The 13448-nt window shown below is 44.9% G+C and overlaps 1 pseudogene; it reads right to left on the reverse strand.

The window, feature by feature from the left end:
• Positions 1-244: 244 nt before the first annotated feature.
• Positions 245-7220, reverse strand: LOC149275961 (uncharacterized; annotated as a pseudogene).
• Positions 7221-13448: the final 6228 nt, after the last annotated feature.

The raw sequence follows: 13448 nt of genomic DNA on the forward strand, positions 1-13448 counted from the left end.
TATTCTCAATCAAATTGTACGAGACCCATCTGCCATGCCAGATGACCCCAGATCCACTGAATCAGGTCACCAGTTTATCAAACAATTGGAAATTTGGGCAAAAGATAAATTGTCTGATCAAACAGTATCTTTACAAGATATAACCCAAGAAAAAGGAGAGTCAGTGGAGAAATTTGCCTATAGAATTAAACAACATTTTTGTGATTTAGGATTCTCACTCCAAACAACGGCACATATTCGTATGTTAAGTCGGGCCTTTGTAGATGGCCTCCGCCCCGATCTCAATAAAGTACTCACCACCTGCCGTCCAGAATGGAGAGTAATGGATCTTGAGGGGGTTCTGATACCTGTTGCAAAAGGATTAGAAGCCGGAAACAGCAAAAAGAAGTCTGCCATTATGGCAGTCATGACTGGAGACGATGTTGTAAAGGAAACTACAGATGGACAACGACAACCTCGCAAATGCTATGGATGTGGAAAGGTTGGTCATATAAAAAGAATGTGTCGTAGCCACCATCTGTGGGCTGCTCATCAGGCTCAGAATCAGAACCAGAACTCTCTCCCGCCTCCACCTCCTCTTCAGCAATAGGAAACAGGCAAGCAAATGGAGGAGAGGGACTCTATTTGCATGGCCGTCTCCACCCCTCCTTCTGGCCCTTCTCCTAAGATCACTCTCGATGTAGCCGGAAAACCATGCTTATTTCTTGTTGACACTGGTGCTGCTCGCAGTGTACTCTGTGAGACGGATGCGTTACCATCCTGGCTATCAGATATACAGCTTCCTTGTAGCGGGTTAGAAGGCATAGTTCAACATAATCCACTCACGCGCCCCCTACCCGTCACAAGCTCTTCGATACATCTGCCTTTCTCTACCCTAGCACAATTTGTAGTCAGTGCCACTTGCCCTTTCAATCTTTTAGGAGCAGATTTTCTCAGCAAAATCCAGGCCAATATTTCCTTTACCGATAAAGGAACTGTTACTCTCAACACCGCCCTTGCCCCTGAAGAAACCTGTATGCTTATGGCAGTAGTACATAACCCAGATGTCGAAATCTGGGATGACATATCTAACTCTTTGAATGCTCTGCTTGACCATCTTCCAGACACCCTATGGGCCTCAGGGCCTATGGACATTGGACGACTCAAGGTTCCACCAGTTCAAGTTGTGCTCAAGGATCCGAATATTCTTCCTTACAAGGCCCAATATCCTTTGTCAATGTCCCAACAAGATGCAATCTCTACCCAAGTCGTGGCACTCCTAGAGTCCGGTGCAATAATACCCACCTCTTCTCCCTGCAATACTCAGCTGTATCCAGTCAAAAAGAAGCAGATCAAAGGACAACCTCCAGTGTACAGGATGGTACAAGATCTGCGTGCTGTCAATGAAGCCACGGTTTTAGATGCCCCTATTGTGCCAAATCCACATACACTTCTGTCAAGTATCCCACCCACGGCATCGTGGTTTACCGTAATTGATCTTGCAAATGCTTTTTTCTCCATTCCATTGCACCCTTCGTGTCAATATCTTTTTGCATTTACTCATGCTGGTCGACAATACACCTGGACGGTGATGCCACAAGGAGCTCAGAACAGCCCGTCCAGCTTCAGCAAAGCTATGTCTTCTGTGCTTTCTTCATGGCAGGACGCTCACCCGGAAGTTGAACTCCTGCAATACGTGGATGACTTACTTCTCTGTGCCCCGGATCCATCCACATGTCAAGAAACTACCTTGGATTTGCTCTATTTTCTAGCCACTGCTGGCTGCAAAGTCTCCAAAGCAAAACTACAGCTATGTCTTCAAAAAGTGATTTTCCTGGGACATTGTATTACCAAAGGCCGTAAGCATCTTACCATGGCACGGAAAAAGGCCATCCTAGAGTTGACTCCGCCAGAAACTCCGCATCAACTACAGACCTTTCTGGGTCTCATTTCATATTGTCGTCCATGGATTCCCGACGCCTCTGCTCTGATGCAACCACTATATGACTGTATTCCTCGAGAATTACCAGCAATTTTTTTTTCTAACGCCAGAAGCACTGGATTCCTTCGATGCTCTACAGCAAATGATTGTTTCATCTCCAGCGCTGGGAATTCGGAACTATTCTCTTCCGTTCCGTCTCTATGTTATGGAACGACAAGGCCATGCCACAGGTGTTCTTACTCAGATGCATGGTGGTCGACATCGTCCTCTCGGATTCTACTCCAAACGTCTGGATCCAGTTGCACGGGCAGCACCCTCCTGCGTAAGGGCTATTCATGCTGCCAGTTGTCTTCTGGACACCACTTCAGACATTGTTCTCGGACATCCTTTGACAATTCTAGCTCCACATGATATCTCAGCTATTCTACAACAGACTCAACCCAGACATCTCACTGCTCAGCGTCATCTTCGTCTGCAAGGAAGTCTGTTGTTGCCCGACAATGTTACTATTCAACGTTGCAATGTTCTCAATCCAGCTGCCCTCCTTCCACTTCCAAGGGGGGAGTATACTGATATTCCATCTACGGATTTTATTGATTTAGCCACAGAAGAGGATCTTCAGAAACAACTATTGTGGCATACACAGTCAGCGAATGTTGATTTTCCAGATGTACCACCCGAAGAAGACCCACATGATTATCTGACTATGATGCAAGCGGAAGTCGGTTCGCCTCCAAATATACAAGATACCCCACTCTCAAACCCAGAATGGACCCTCTTTGTGGACGGTTCCAGATATGCCGATGACAAGGGTCGCTTCCATACGGGAATGGCGGTCACGACTGACACCACTGTACTCTGTGCAAAAGCTCTACGACCGGATCAATCAGCTCAGGAGGCTGAACTAGCTGCCCTCACTGAGGCCTGCATTATGGCTAAAGACTCTACCGCAAATATCTATACGGATTCCAGGTACGCCTTCGGAGTTGTACATGATTTTGGAGTAATCTGGAAGGGAAGAGATTATATCACTGCCGCCGGTGTCACGAACGCACTCTACTCCAAGCGTGCGCGTGACTTGGTTCTGGTGGTAAAAGGGTTAAAATTCACTATCTGTCTGCCCTAGACCGAAAATAGTGATAAAAATACAAATATCCACCCTTAATACCACCCGCAATTAACTATAATGATATAACAAATATCAAAATAACGCTGCCACCACCAAGACAATTTAGAAATGGGGTGCCTTGGTACCCCAAACGAATCAGACTAAAAAAACCCACACAGTATATTTTAACACAATAATTATGTGATTTCAAATTACCAATAAAACGGTCTCTTCAGACAAAGGCAGAACTTAATAAAGGAATATTTATTATGAACAAAAAAATCACAGTGCATACAGAAAAAGATGATAACAGATTATTTACACCAAACAGATAAAATAAAAAGGAGAAAATTACAGAAAACCTAACTACTCACTGAATGGTCAAGTAACAGTTTTTCTGTCCGTAGGGCTCCGGCAAGGAAAGATGGCGACTTACTCAAAATTAGATCTTGGCCCCTAGTAAGCACACTGACCAATCTTCTTTCACTAACTTTATACTCTTTCCCAGTTCATCTCGAGTTTCCAAGCCGGCCCAGAGGTGGTATAAGCAGAGGGAAGGTGTACCATAATTGACCTCCCCCTTGAGTAGTGGAAACATATCCGTCAAAATAACTTATTTTCATTTTATCGTCCCTCCTGTGCTCGCCACAGCCATAATTCATGCATTTATGAATTTCCTGTAAATTGTGAAGTCCATAGATATGTCACACTTGTTACATATGACTGACCATCATAGACTTCACAATTCCTTCCAAACCGTTTACGTTGCGCTGTCATGTTTGTACTCTTTTTGTAGGCTGCGCTTTCCCCGTTCTAGGTATGCACACAAGGAGGTATGATAATGAATATATGAGTTATTAGTGATATGTGTTGGATATGACCTGGATATGAGATGGTTTTCCTGACTGCTAGTGGTCACTTAGCATATCAAAGAATCCAGTATTATGAGGGGGAAACAGGCATATGGTCGTCTACATTTGAACCTAGACAAAACGGCAGCTCCACTGCAGGACCTAACACCCTGTAGAAGGCCCCGGTTGGAGTCCGAGCTTCAAAGGACACATTTATCTCACAAGACCTTTTGGCACCACATGACTGTACAATCAAATTAACCCCTCTCATACTGAAATTGGCCATACCATCTCTACCAAGTAGCAAGTCCATGTATGCACTACACAAGTTGGTGTGACACCTCCCCCAAATAAGATGGTGGCCCAGAGATTAAGCCACAAGCTTATCTCTGCGCCTACCTACTCTTTCCCTGGGTAACAGTTTCCGGCTAAGATAAAGTATTTCTTTGGGAAAACCCACCCTACAGAAGGTACTTTTCAAAGCATCGGCTACGTTGTCTGCTCTGTTACAGGATAAGGCCATGGTCTCAGGGTACCCAGGGGCATAGTCCATCCCCTTAGTAACAGATTGGTTCTCCATGCGGCTCGGTATAGCTACAAGCCCCAACAAATCTACTTGATGGGTAGCTAGGGTGTCTCGCCCTGGCTTCCCAAACCATGTAGGCCCTTCATAAGGGATAACAGAATGGTCACCAGTTTCACCCTCTCCCTTGTGTCCTGACTTCGTAGTCCCACAGAATATGGGCACAGGTGCACAAAAGCCCTCTCTTTGTCCCCTATTCTGCTGCCAGGTTACCACAGCTATGGTTGAAACATCTGTCACTCCACCTGTTCCACTCCAAGGAGGCATACATACAGTACCCTGGGAACCAGTTAATCCTGACACAGAGGAACACTCACTCACCCTCTGCCCTTCTTCACAGGGTGGCCCCCTCACATTTTCACACAGCACCTCAAACATCCCTGGTTCTGGCACCGAGTCACTCTGCCCTCCCTCCCAGTGATGCGAAAACTTCAAGTTCTCAAACGGCACCTCAAACATTCTGGGATCTGGCACAGACGGACATTCACTCGTTCTCTGCCCTTCTTCACAGTCGGGCGGTCCTCTCACACTTTCACAAAACACCTCAGACATTCCTGGTTCTGGCACAGATTCAATCTGCCCTCCCTCCCAGTGATGCGAAACCTCCACATTCTCACATGGTACCTCAGACACCCCTGGTTCTGGCACAGATTCGCTCTGCCCTCCCTCCCAGTGATGCGAAACCTCCACATTCTCACACGGCACCTCAGACACCCCTGGTTCTGGCACAGATTCGCTCTGCCCTCCCTCCCAGTGATGCGAAACCTCCACATTCTCACATGGTACCTCAGACACCCCTGGTTCTGGCACAGATTCACTCTGCCCTCCCTCCCAGTGATTTGAAACCTCTACATTCTCACACGGCACCTCAGACATCCCTGGTTCTGGCACAGATTCGCTCTGCCCTCCCTCCCAGTGATGCAAAACCTCCACATTCTTACACGGCACCTCAGACATCCCTGGTTCTGGCACAGATTCAATCTGCCCTCCCTCCCAGTGATGCGAAACCTTCACCTTCTCCCACGGCACCTCAGACATTCTGGGTTCTAGTACAGGCAGACACGCACAACCTTTCTGCCCACTCTCCCCATGAGGCTGCCCTGGTACATTTTTATACACTGCCCTTTCTATGGTAGGGCCCCTAGAAGACCTGGATAAATCAAAAGTATCATCCTCCAGCATATATTTTGACAACAGCCTACCCAAATCAGTACCCAGTAACACATTAGTAGGAATGTTATCTGATACCCCCACATCTCTTACACCCTTCCCTGCTCCCCAATCCAAAAATACTCGTGCCATTGGCACTGCATGACGTACTCCTCCAATTCCCCGCACTGTTAAGGTCTTGCCAGGAATAAAGTCCTCAGAGCTCACTAGCTCTGGACGCACAAGAGTCACGTCTGCCCCCGTGTCTCTGAGCCCCACAGTTACCTTGTTTCACACAGTGACAGGTTGCATATTCACATTGGGGGTGTTCTCAGCGCTGCAGACGAACAACACCGAAGATGGTGATTCTGAGGGGTGACCCACTCCTGTGGATGGCGTAGGATTTCTTTTCTCCGGGCAAGTAGCGCTAATGTGCCCCACTTTATTACAAATAAAACACCTGCGGCTATCCCCATACGTAGAAATGGCACTAGCTCCCCCTCTCCCTGAGGTAGAAACTGACGCAGAAGAGGGTATTGTAGACTGGGTGATGGGAAGCCGTGGTGTAGTGGTCTTCCAGCTGGATGCTCCCGTAGTAAAACCTCTGCTCCGGTCCGATTGTGCTCGGTTGGCGGTGTGGAAATCAGCCAGCTCACCCGCTTCCAATGCTGTTTTGGGCTCCCGATCCAGCAGCCATTCTTGTACATTGGCTGGGCACAGCTGCAAAAACTGTTCCTTGATGATCAGATCTTCCAAGCTTTCTAAGGTTGTAATCTCCAGCCCTCTAGTCCACTGCCGGAATGCCGTCGTCAGGTGTCCCACAACTGCAGTGTAGCTCTTGGTGGAATGCTTTTGTAAAGTCCGGAATTTCTTTCGGTACACCTCAGGGGTAAGGTTGTACCGTCTCTGCAGTGCAGCCTTAATTGCCTCATAGTCCTGGTCAGATTCTGCTGGTAGCTCTGCAAATGCTTCCAGCGCAGGACCTCGGAGACCAGGGGTGAGGTACTTTGCCCACTGGTCCTTTGGTAATTGGTACTGCCTGCAAACCTTTTCAAAACTGCGCAGAAAAACATCCAGATCCCCATCTTTGTCCAAAGTGGGAAAATTCTCTGCACGTGGTTTGGGTGCAGAAGAGTCTCTTGAAACCACACTGATAGGTGAGGCACTTAACCTTTCCAACTCTGCCAGTTTTAGTTCATGCTCTCTTGCCGCCTGGCGCTCTGCAGCTTCCCTCTCTCTCTCAGCCTGGCGCTCTGCAGCTTCCCTCTCTCTCTCAGCCTGGCGCTCTGCAGCTTCCCTCTCTTGATATTTAAGGATAAGCTGCAGTCTGAGGTTTGCATCTGTTGAGTCCACGTATTTGAAAACAGTTTGTAGATAAGAGTCCAAGGGATCTCCAGATCTTGGCACGTCACCGACATGAGCTGCAGGTATCTCCCGTGTGACCATGCCTCCCTCAGAAGTGTTTGCAGCATCACTTTGCGCTGCTTGTTGCATATCATAGTCCACAAGCGCTTGAATAAGTTCATCCTTTGATTTTCCCCGGATGGGAATACATTGTTCACGGCAACGTTGCTCCAGAGCACTCTTGGACTGTGTTTGGTATTCCATTTATCACACCGGCCCAAACAAATGATAGCAAAAGAAAAGAAAAGAAAACAAAGAGGGGGGGGGACTGTTGAGGTGTAAATATACTAAGTATGCACTGAGTTCAGCCTTTGGAAATTGAGAAACAATTTCTTTTTAGTGTCTGGATTAACTAGCAAATCCAGCAACACTGAAATCTGGTACAGAAAAAGATGGAAAAAATCTTTTTAACTATCCCACCGCTATGCCACCAATTTGTCACGAACGCACTCTACTCCAAGCGTGCGCGTGACTTGGTTCTGGTGGTAAAAGGGTTAAAATTCACTATCTGTCTGCCCTAGACCGAAAATAGTGATAAAAATACAAATATCCACCCTTAATACCACCCGCAATTAACTATAATGATATAACAAATATCAAAATAACGCTGCCACCACCAAGACAATTTAGAAATGGGGTGCCTTGGTACCCCAAACGAATCAGACTAAAAAAACCCACACAGTATATTTTAACACAATAATTATGTGATTTAAAATTACCAATAAAACGGTCTCTTCAGGTAACGTGAGTCTTTACCAGACAAAGGCAGAACTTAATAAAGGAATATTTATTATGAACAAAAAAATCACAGTGCATACACAAAAAGATGATAACAGATTATTTACACCAAACAGATAAAATAAAAAGGAGAAAATTACAGAAAACCTAACTACTCACTGAATGGTCAAGTAACAGTTTTTCTGTCCGTAGGGCTCCGGCAAGGAAAGATGGCGACTTACTCAAAATTAGATCTTGGCCCCTAGTAAGCACACTGACCAATCTTCTTTCACTAACTTTATACTCTTTCCCAGTTCATCTCGAGTTTCCAAGCCGGCCCAGAGGTGGTATAAGCAGAGGGAAGGTGTACCATAATTGACCTCCCCCTTGAGTAGTGGAAACATATCCGTCAAAATAACTTATTTTCATTTTATCGTCCCTCCTGTGCTCGCCACAGCCATAATTCATGCATTTATGAATTTCCTGTAAATTGTGAAGTCCATAGATATGTCACACTTGTTACATATGACTGACCATCATAGACTTCACAATTCCTTCCAAACCGTTTACGTTGCGCTGTCATGTTTGTACTCTTTTTGTAGGCTGCGCTTTCCCCGTTCTAGGTATGCACACAAGGAGGTATGATAATGAATATATGAGTTATTAGTGATATGTGTTGGATATGACCTGGATATGAGATGGTTTTCCTGACTGCTAGTGGTCACTTAGCATATCAAAGAATCCAGTATTATGAGGGGGAAACAGGCATATGGTCGTCTACATTTGAACCTAGACAAAACGGCAGCTCCACTGCAGGACCTAACACCCTGTAGAAGGCCCCGGTTGGAGTCCGAGCTTCAAAGGACACATTTATCTCACAAGACCTTTTGGCACCACATGACTGTACAATCAAATTAACCCCTCTCATACTGAAATTGGCCATACCATCTCTACCAAGTAGCAAGTCCATGTATGCACTACACAAGTTGGTGTGACAGCCGGGACTCCAATCAAGAATGGGAAAGCAGTGGAAGCTTTGATGACTGCGGCCCTACTCCCGAAGCAAGTTGCAGTGATCAAAATCAAGGCACACTCACGGGCTGACACTACGGAAGCAAAAGGAAACGCCTTAGCAGACAGTGCAGCCAAACAAGCAGCCCTCAAAGAAGATTCAATGGTCCCTCTGATGACGGTGACCAAGGAAGCACCAATGGAATTAGACTGGGATATTCTAATTCAATTACAGCAACAAGCTTCAACCAAGGAACAAAATCAATGGATACAAGAAGGAGCAACCAAGGATGAACAGGGAGGAGCCTGGGCCAGAGGCCAATATCTTTGTCTACCTTGGACTTTATATCCTTTGGTCGCGTCACTAGCCCACGGGCCGACACATCAGTCTAAGACCATCATGAAAGAGATTGTCGACAAAATTTGGATCGCACCGGGAATCACTACGGTGTTGGCACGAACCACCGAAGCGTGTTTAATTTGTGCACAGTGCAATATCGGAAGGACAGAACCTACACCATCTAAATGTTTACCGAATGCTCAATACCCTTTCCAACGGATTCAAATTGACCACATTCAAATGCCGATGTGTCAGACATTTCAGTATGTATTGGTAGTGGTAGATGTGTTTTCCGGATGGCCAGAAGCCTATCCAGTACGTAATCAAACTGCACCCACTACCGCAAAGAAACTTATTCAAGAACTTATTTGTCGTTTCGGAGTTCCTGAGGTCATAGAAAGTGATCAGGGACCTGCATTCACGGCAAACATCACTCAGGAAGTGTGGAAAATTATAGGTTCACATCTTGCTTTCCATACCCCCTACAGACCACAGAGTAGTGGGAAAGTGGAAAGACTAAATGGTATAATCAAGTCAAAAATGCTAAAAATGACTCAAGAGACTGGTCTAAACTGGGTACAGTGCTTGCCCATTGTACTTTTTGCTATTAGACATACGCCAAAGGCATCACATAAACTGACTCCACATGAAATACTTTTTGGAAGTAGTCCTAGGCTAGGACATTATTTCTCACAACAGTTGCAAATGAATTATGAAACAATGGCAAAATATGTTATTGCTTTGACTACTCAATTGTCTAACATACATGCCCAAGTTTTCTCTTCTATTCCAGATCCTAATACCCTCGAAGGTACTCATTCTCTGTTGCCTGGAGAGTGGGTGGTCGTGAAGAAACACGTCCGATCTACTCTGGAACCGAGATTCGAGGGCCCTTTTCAAGTGCTGCTAACAACTCCTACCTCAATAAAAGTTGAAGGGAAGCCCACCTGGATACACGCATCGCATTGCAAGAGAGTCAAAGGATACGATCCTCCAGTCAGCGATTCCTAGAATGCATATCCTTTGCAATAAAGTGGGCATCCTGCTATTATGGTTCATGTTCCAGTATATAAAAGTGATTAGATCCCACGGGTATACAGGGTCTACAGTTCAAGCTATCAGTCACCAGGGGGGTCGAGTAGCCATTACTAGAGATGCAGACCAAGTCCCCATTTTTTGGTACAATTCCAGTAGCACAACAGTAGCCACCTACTCATTTCTATATTGTATAGATTGTGTTTCCAGCGCTGACAATTATAATCCAGGATACTGTAAGGGTGAATGTGTAGGGTACATATGCTATGTTGGAGGGCAATGGGGGGACGACTGTGAGTATTGGGACTCGGTTATAACCAACTCAGGCACCAAATGGGGATATAAGCCCCCCGAAGCCCTAGCCCTCAAAGATCAATATGACAAATCCTTACTCACACGAATGACTCTTTTATCCACCGGAACTAGTAATAATCAGCGATTCACACTTACCATAGAAAATCCACGGCCAACTGATGCTCGAAAATATATTTTCGGGGTATTGCCAAGACCCGGGGTTATCGGCGACAAGATCCCCTTCTATTTTAAGGATATGTATAATAACCCGGAATGGAGAGAGCCGCAAAGTAATCCCTCAAAACAACCAGAAATCCCGTACAATGCTTTGCATGCCATCCAACGTATGATAGCTATTGCAAATCCCACTTATGATGATACTGTAGCCATAGAAACCGGGTATAATGATATTAATCTGTGGCTCGAGTGGATACAATACTCTGCTCTAAAGCACAATAAGTCCAATTGTTATGTGTGTGGTAGAGCCCGTCCTCATCTTGGAACGGTACCTTTACAGTTGCCCTATCAATCATTGTTATGTCTATTGAGTCTTTATACAAATACTAGTAATAAATTCACCGAATGTGAAAAGTGGAAAAAGGAATATCCCCTATTAACTGAAGCTCCCAAATTTAGTGATGGAATAACTATATATTCTGGTGCTTATACTTGTATTTCAAACACCAAAGGAACTGGCAAATTTTTGGGGAAATTCTCTAATGGTAATTGTGCTGAATACAGCAATTTGACTGGTGCCCCCACACAGAATCAAGTCTATTCACTAGGAGATATCTATTGGCTATGTGGCGATATGAAATTGCGCACCAGATTGGAGGGTAGTTGGACTGGTGAATGTGCATTGGCCAAAGTTATAATGCCATTATTGATAATGTCAGAAGAGCCAGAATCTGTTGAGGCCCAGTCCATCCTGTCCCGTAAAAGACGCAGTGTTTCGAAAACCCCTGAAGGGAGTTTTGACCCCCACGTGTATATAGATGCAATAGGAGTCCCTAGGGGGGTCCCAGATGAATATAAAGCCGGAGATCAAGTAGCTGCTGGTTTCGAATCCATTTTTCCAATTGTTACAGTAAATAAAAATGTTGATTGGATTAATTATATCTATTATAATCAGCAGAGATTTGTCAATTACACTCGAGACGCGCTCCAAGGACTATCGGAACAATTGGAGGCCGCTACCCAGATGACCTTTCAGAATCGTATGGCATTAGATATGATTCTGGCAGAAAAAGGCGGGGTCTGTAAAATAATCAAAGAAACTTGCTGTACCTTTATCCCAGACAATACCGGACCTGATGGGAAAGTGACTGTGGCCATTAAAAAGTTAACTGCTCTAGGAATTGAAGCGTAATTCCGGAATCGATCATCCCTGGGCTGAATGGTTTGGATGGCTCAAAGGATGGAAGCAGGGCCTGGTCCAGCTGGGAATAATTTTACTGATTATTGTGATTATTGTTGCTTTTATGCTATTATGTGTGGTCCCTTGCTTTCGACGTTTATGTGATAAAATGTTTGCAGTAGATGAGACTACCCCATTGATGCTCATATATGATGATACGATGCCAAGTCTTACACCTACCTACGAAACACCATTCAGTGCAATAGTTCCCCCTAACGGTAATCCCCACCCTGTGTAGGGACATATAGATCCGAGGGACATGTCCAAGGCCTGAAACCGGGATTTTATTCATTAGGGATAATTTGTCGCCACTGTAGGTGAAGAGGATGCGGGATTATGTCCGGTAGGATCTGTTAGGAATAGGGACAGTTAGCCATCATATATTCAAGGGGGGACTGTTATGGAACCAGAATAAATATATATTTCAGCAAGGAACGCTTATGGCTTAGAATGAATATAAGCTGGCTCTGACCAGTATAAAGGGTTAAACCTCACGCAAGTATGCGAGTGACGCAAGTAGCAGGACGTAAGGAGATTTAGTGTCAGTTAAACAAATAAGTACTCTACGTTTTACTAACCGCAAAGATATCCGGCTAGCCTTATGTTCTAGTGATAGGGAAGTTGTCTAACATTGAGTAATGTCTGTTTATAACGGTTTTCTGCTTATATCCGCATAGTTTTAAGGATTTAACCAATTGTTGTGATGTACGTGTTAAGACGTCCTTCTTTTTGATCACTATATAACCTATGGTATTAACGTAATAAACCAGAGTGATTTTGGACCTGACCCAGAGTGTGTCGTGTGTCTTATTTTTCTCTCCGTGCACGTACATTTATATTCATATAATTTGGAGCAGTTCAACAATTGAAGAAAGGCTTTATTGGAAAGCATCCAAAACATTATTAACTATACATTCCTAATGATAAATTTTATTGTATTGGAAATTCTTAACAACTTTTCTACTTCCAGGTGTGTGTGGTTTTAATGCATTGCAGACCTTGACAGAAAGGGGCCGCGTGTGAATGCAGGTATTGCCTCTTTTTAACATCATTTCCACCTCATAGACCCCTGAAGGACTCTCTGGCCAGTAGAGAGTTCACTTTTTTTCTGGGGTACATAATAAACAGGAAGTGACATCATGCCTCAGCAAGAGCCAGAGTAGAGTGTAAAGCAAGCACCTAATGTGTCATGATACAGAACTGGAATAAATAAATGTTGACTTAACAGAACCTTTGTGGATCATTGTAATGATTTGGTGAGGTAGGACCCCGGATTGTGGAGTGAGCCAGGCCAAACAGGAATCAGAAAGTCAGAGAACCAGCCGGCTCAAACAGGTAATCAGGATAAGCCAAATCAGAATCCAGAGACAAGGTCAACAAGCCGAATCAATACCAGACGACCAGGAATCAGGAGCCTGAATCAGAGAGACAGGAACAAGTTCAACAAACCGAGTCAAAACGGAGCAGTCAGTGACAATCAAATGCAAAAGCAAGTAGCAAAATACACCAACCAAGGGTGACCCAGAAGAGGAAGTCCAGGTTTAAATAGGGAGAGGTGGAGGCATTTCCTGCATGAAGAGGTCACCCGAGGTTATAACAGCACGTTACAGATCTGACC

Source organism: Sceloporus occidentalis, unplaced genomic scaffold (genome assembly GCF_023333645.1).
Source record: "Sceloporus occidentalis isolate IW3139 unplaced genomic scaffold, rSceOcc1.0.p SCAF_255, whole genome shotgun sequence".
NCBI lineage: Eukaryota > Metazoa > Chordata > Lepidosauria > Squamata > Phrynosomatidae > Sceloporus > Sceloporus occidentalis.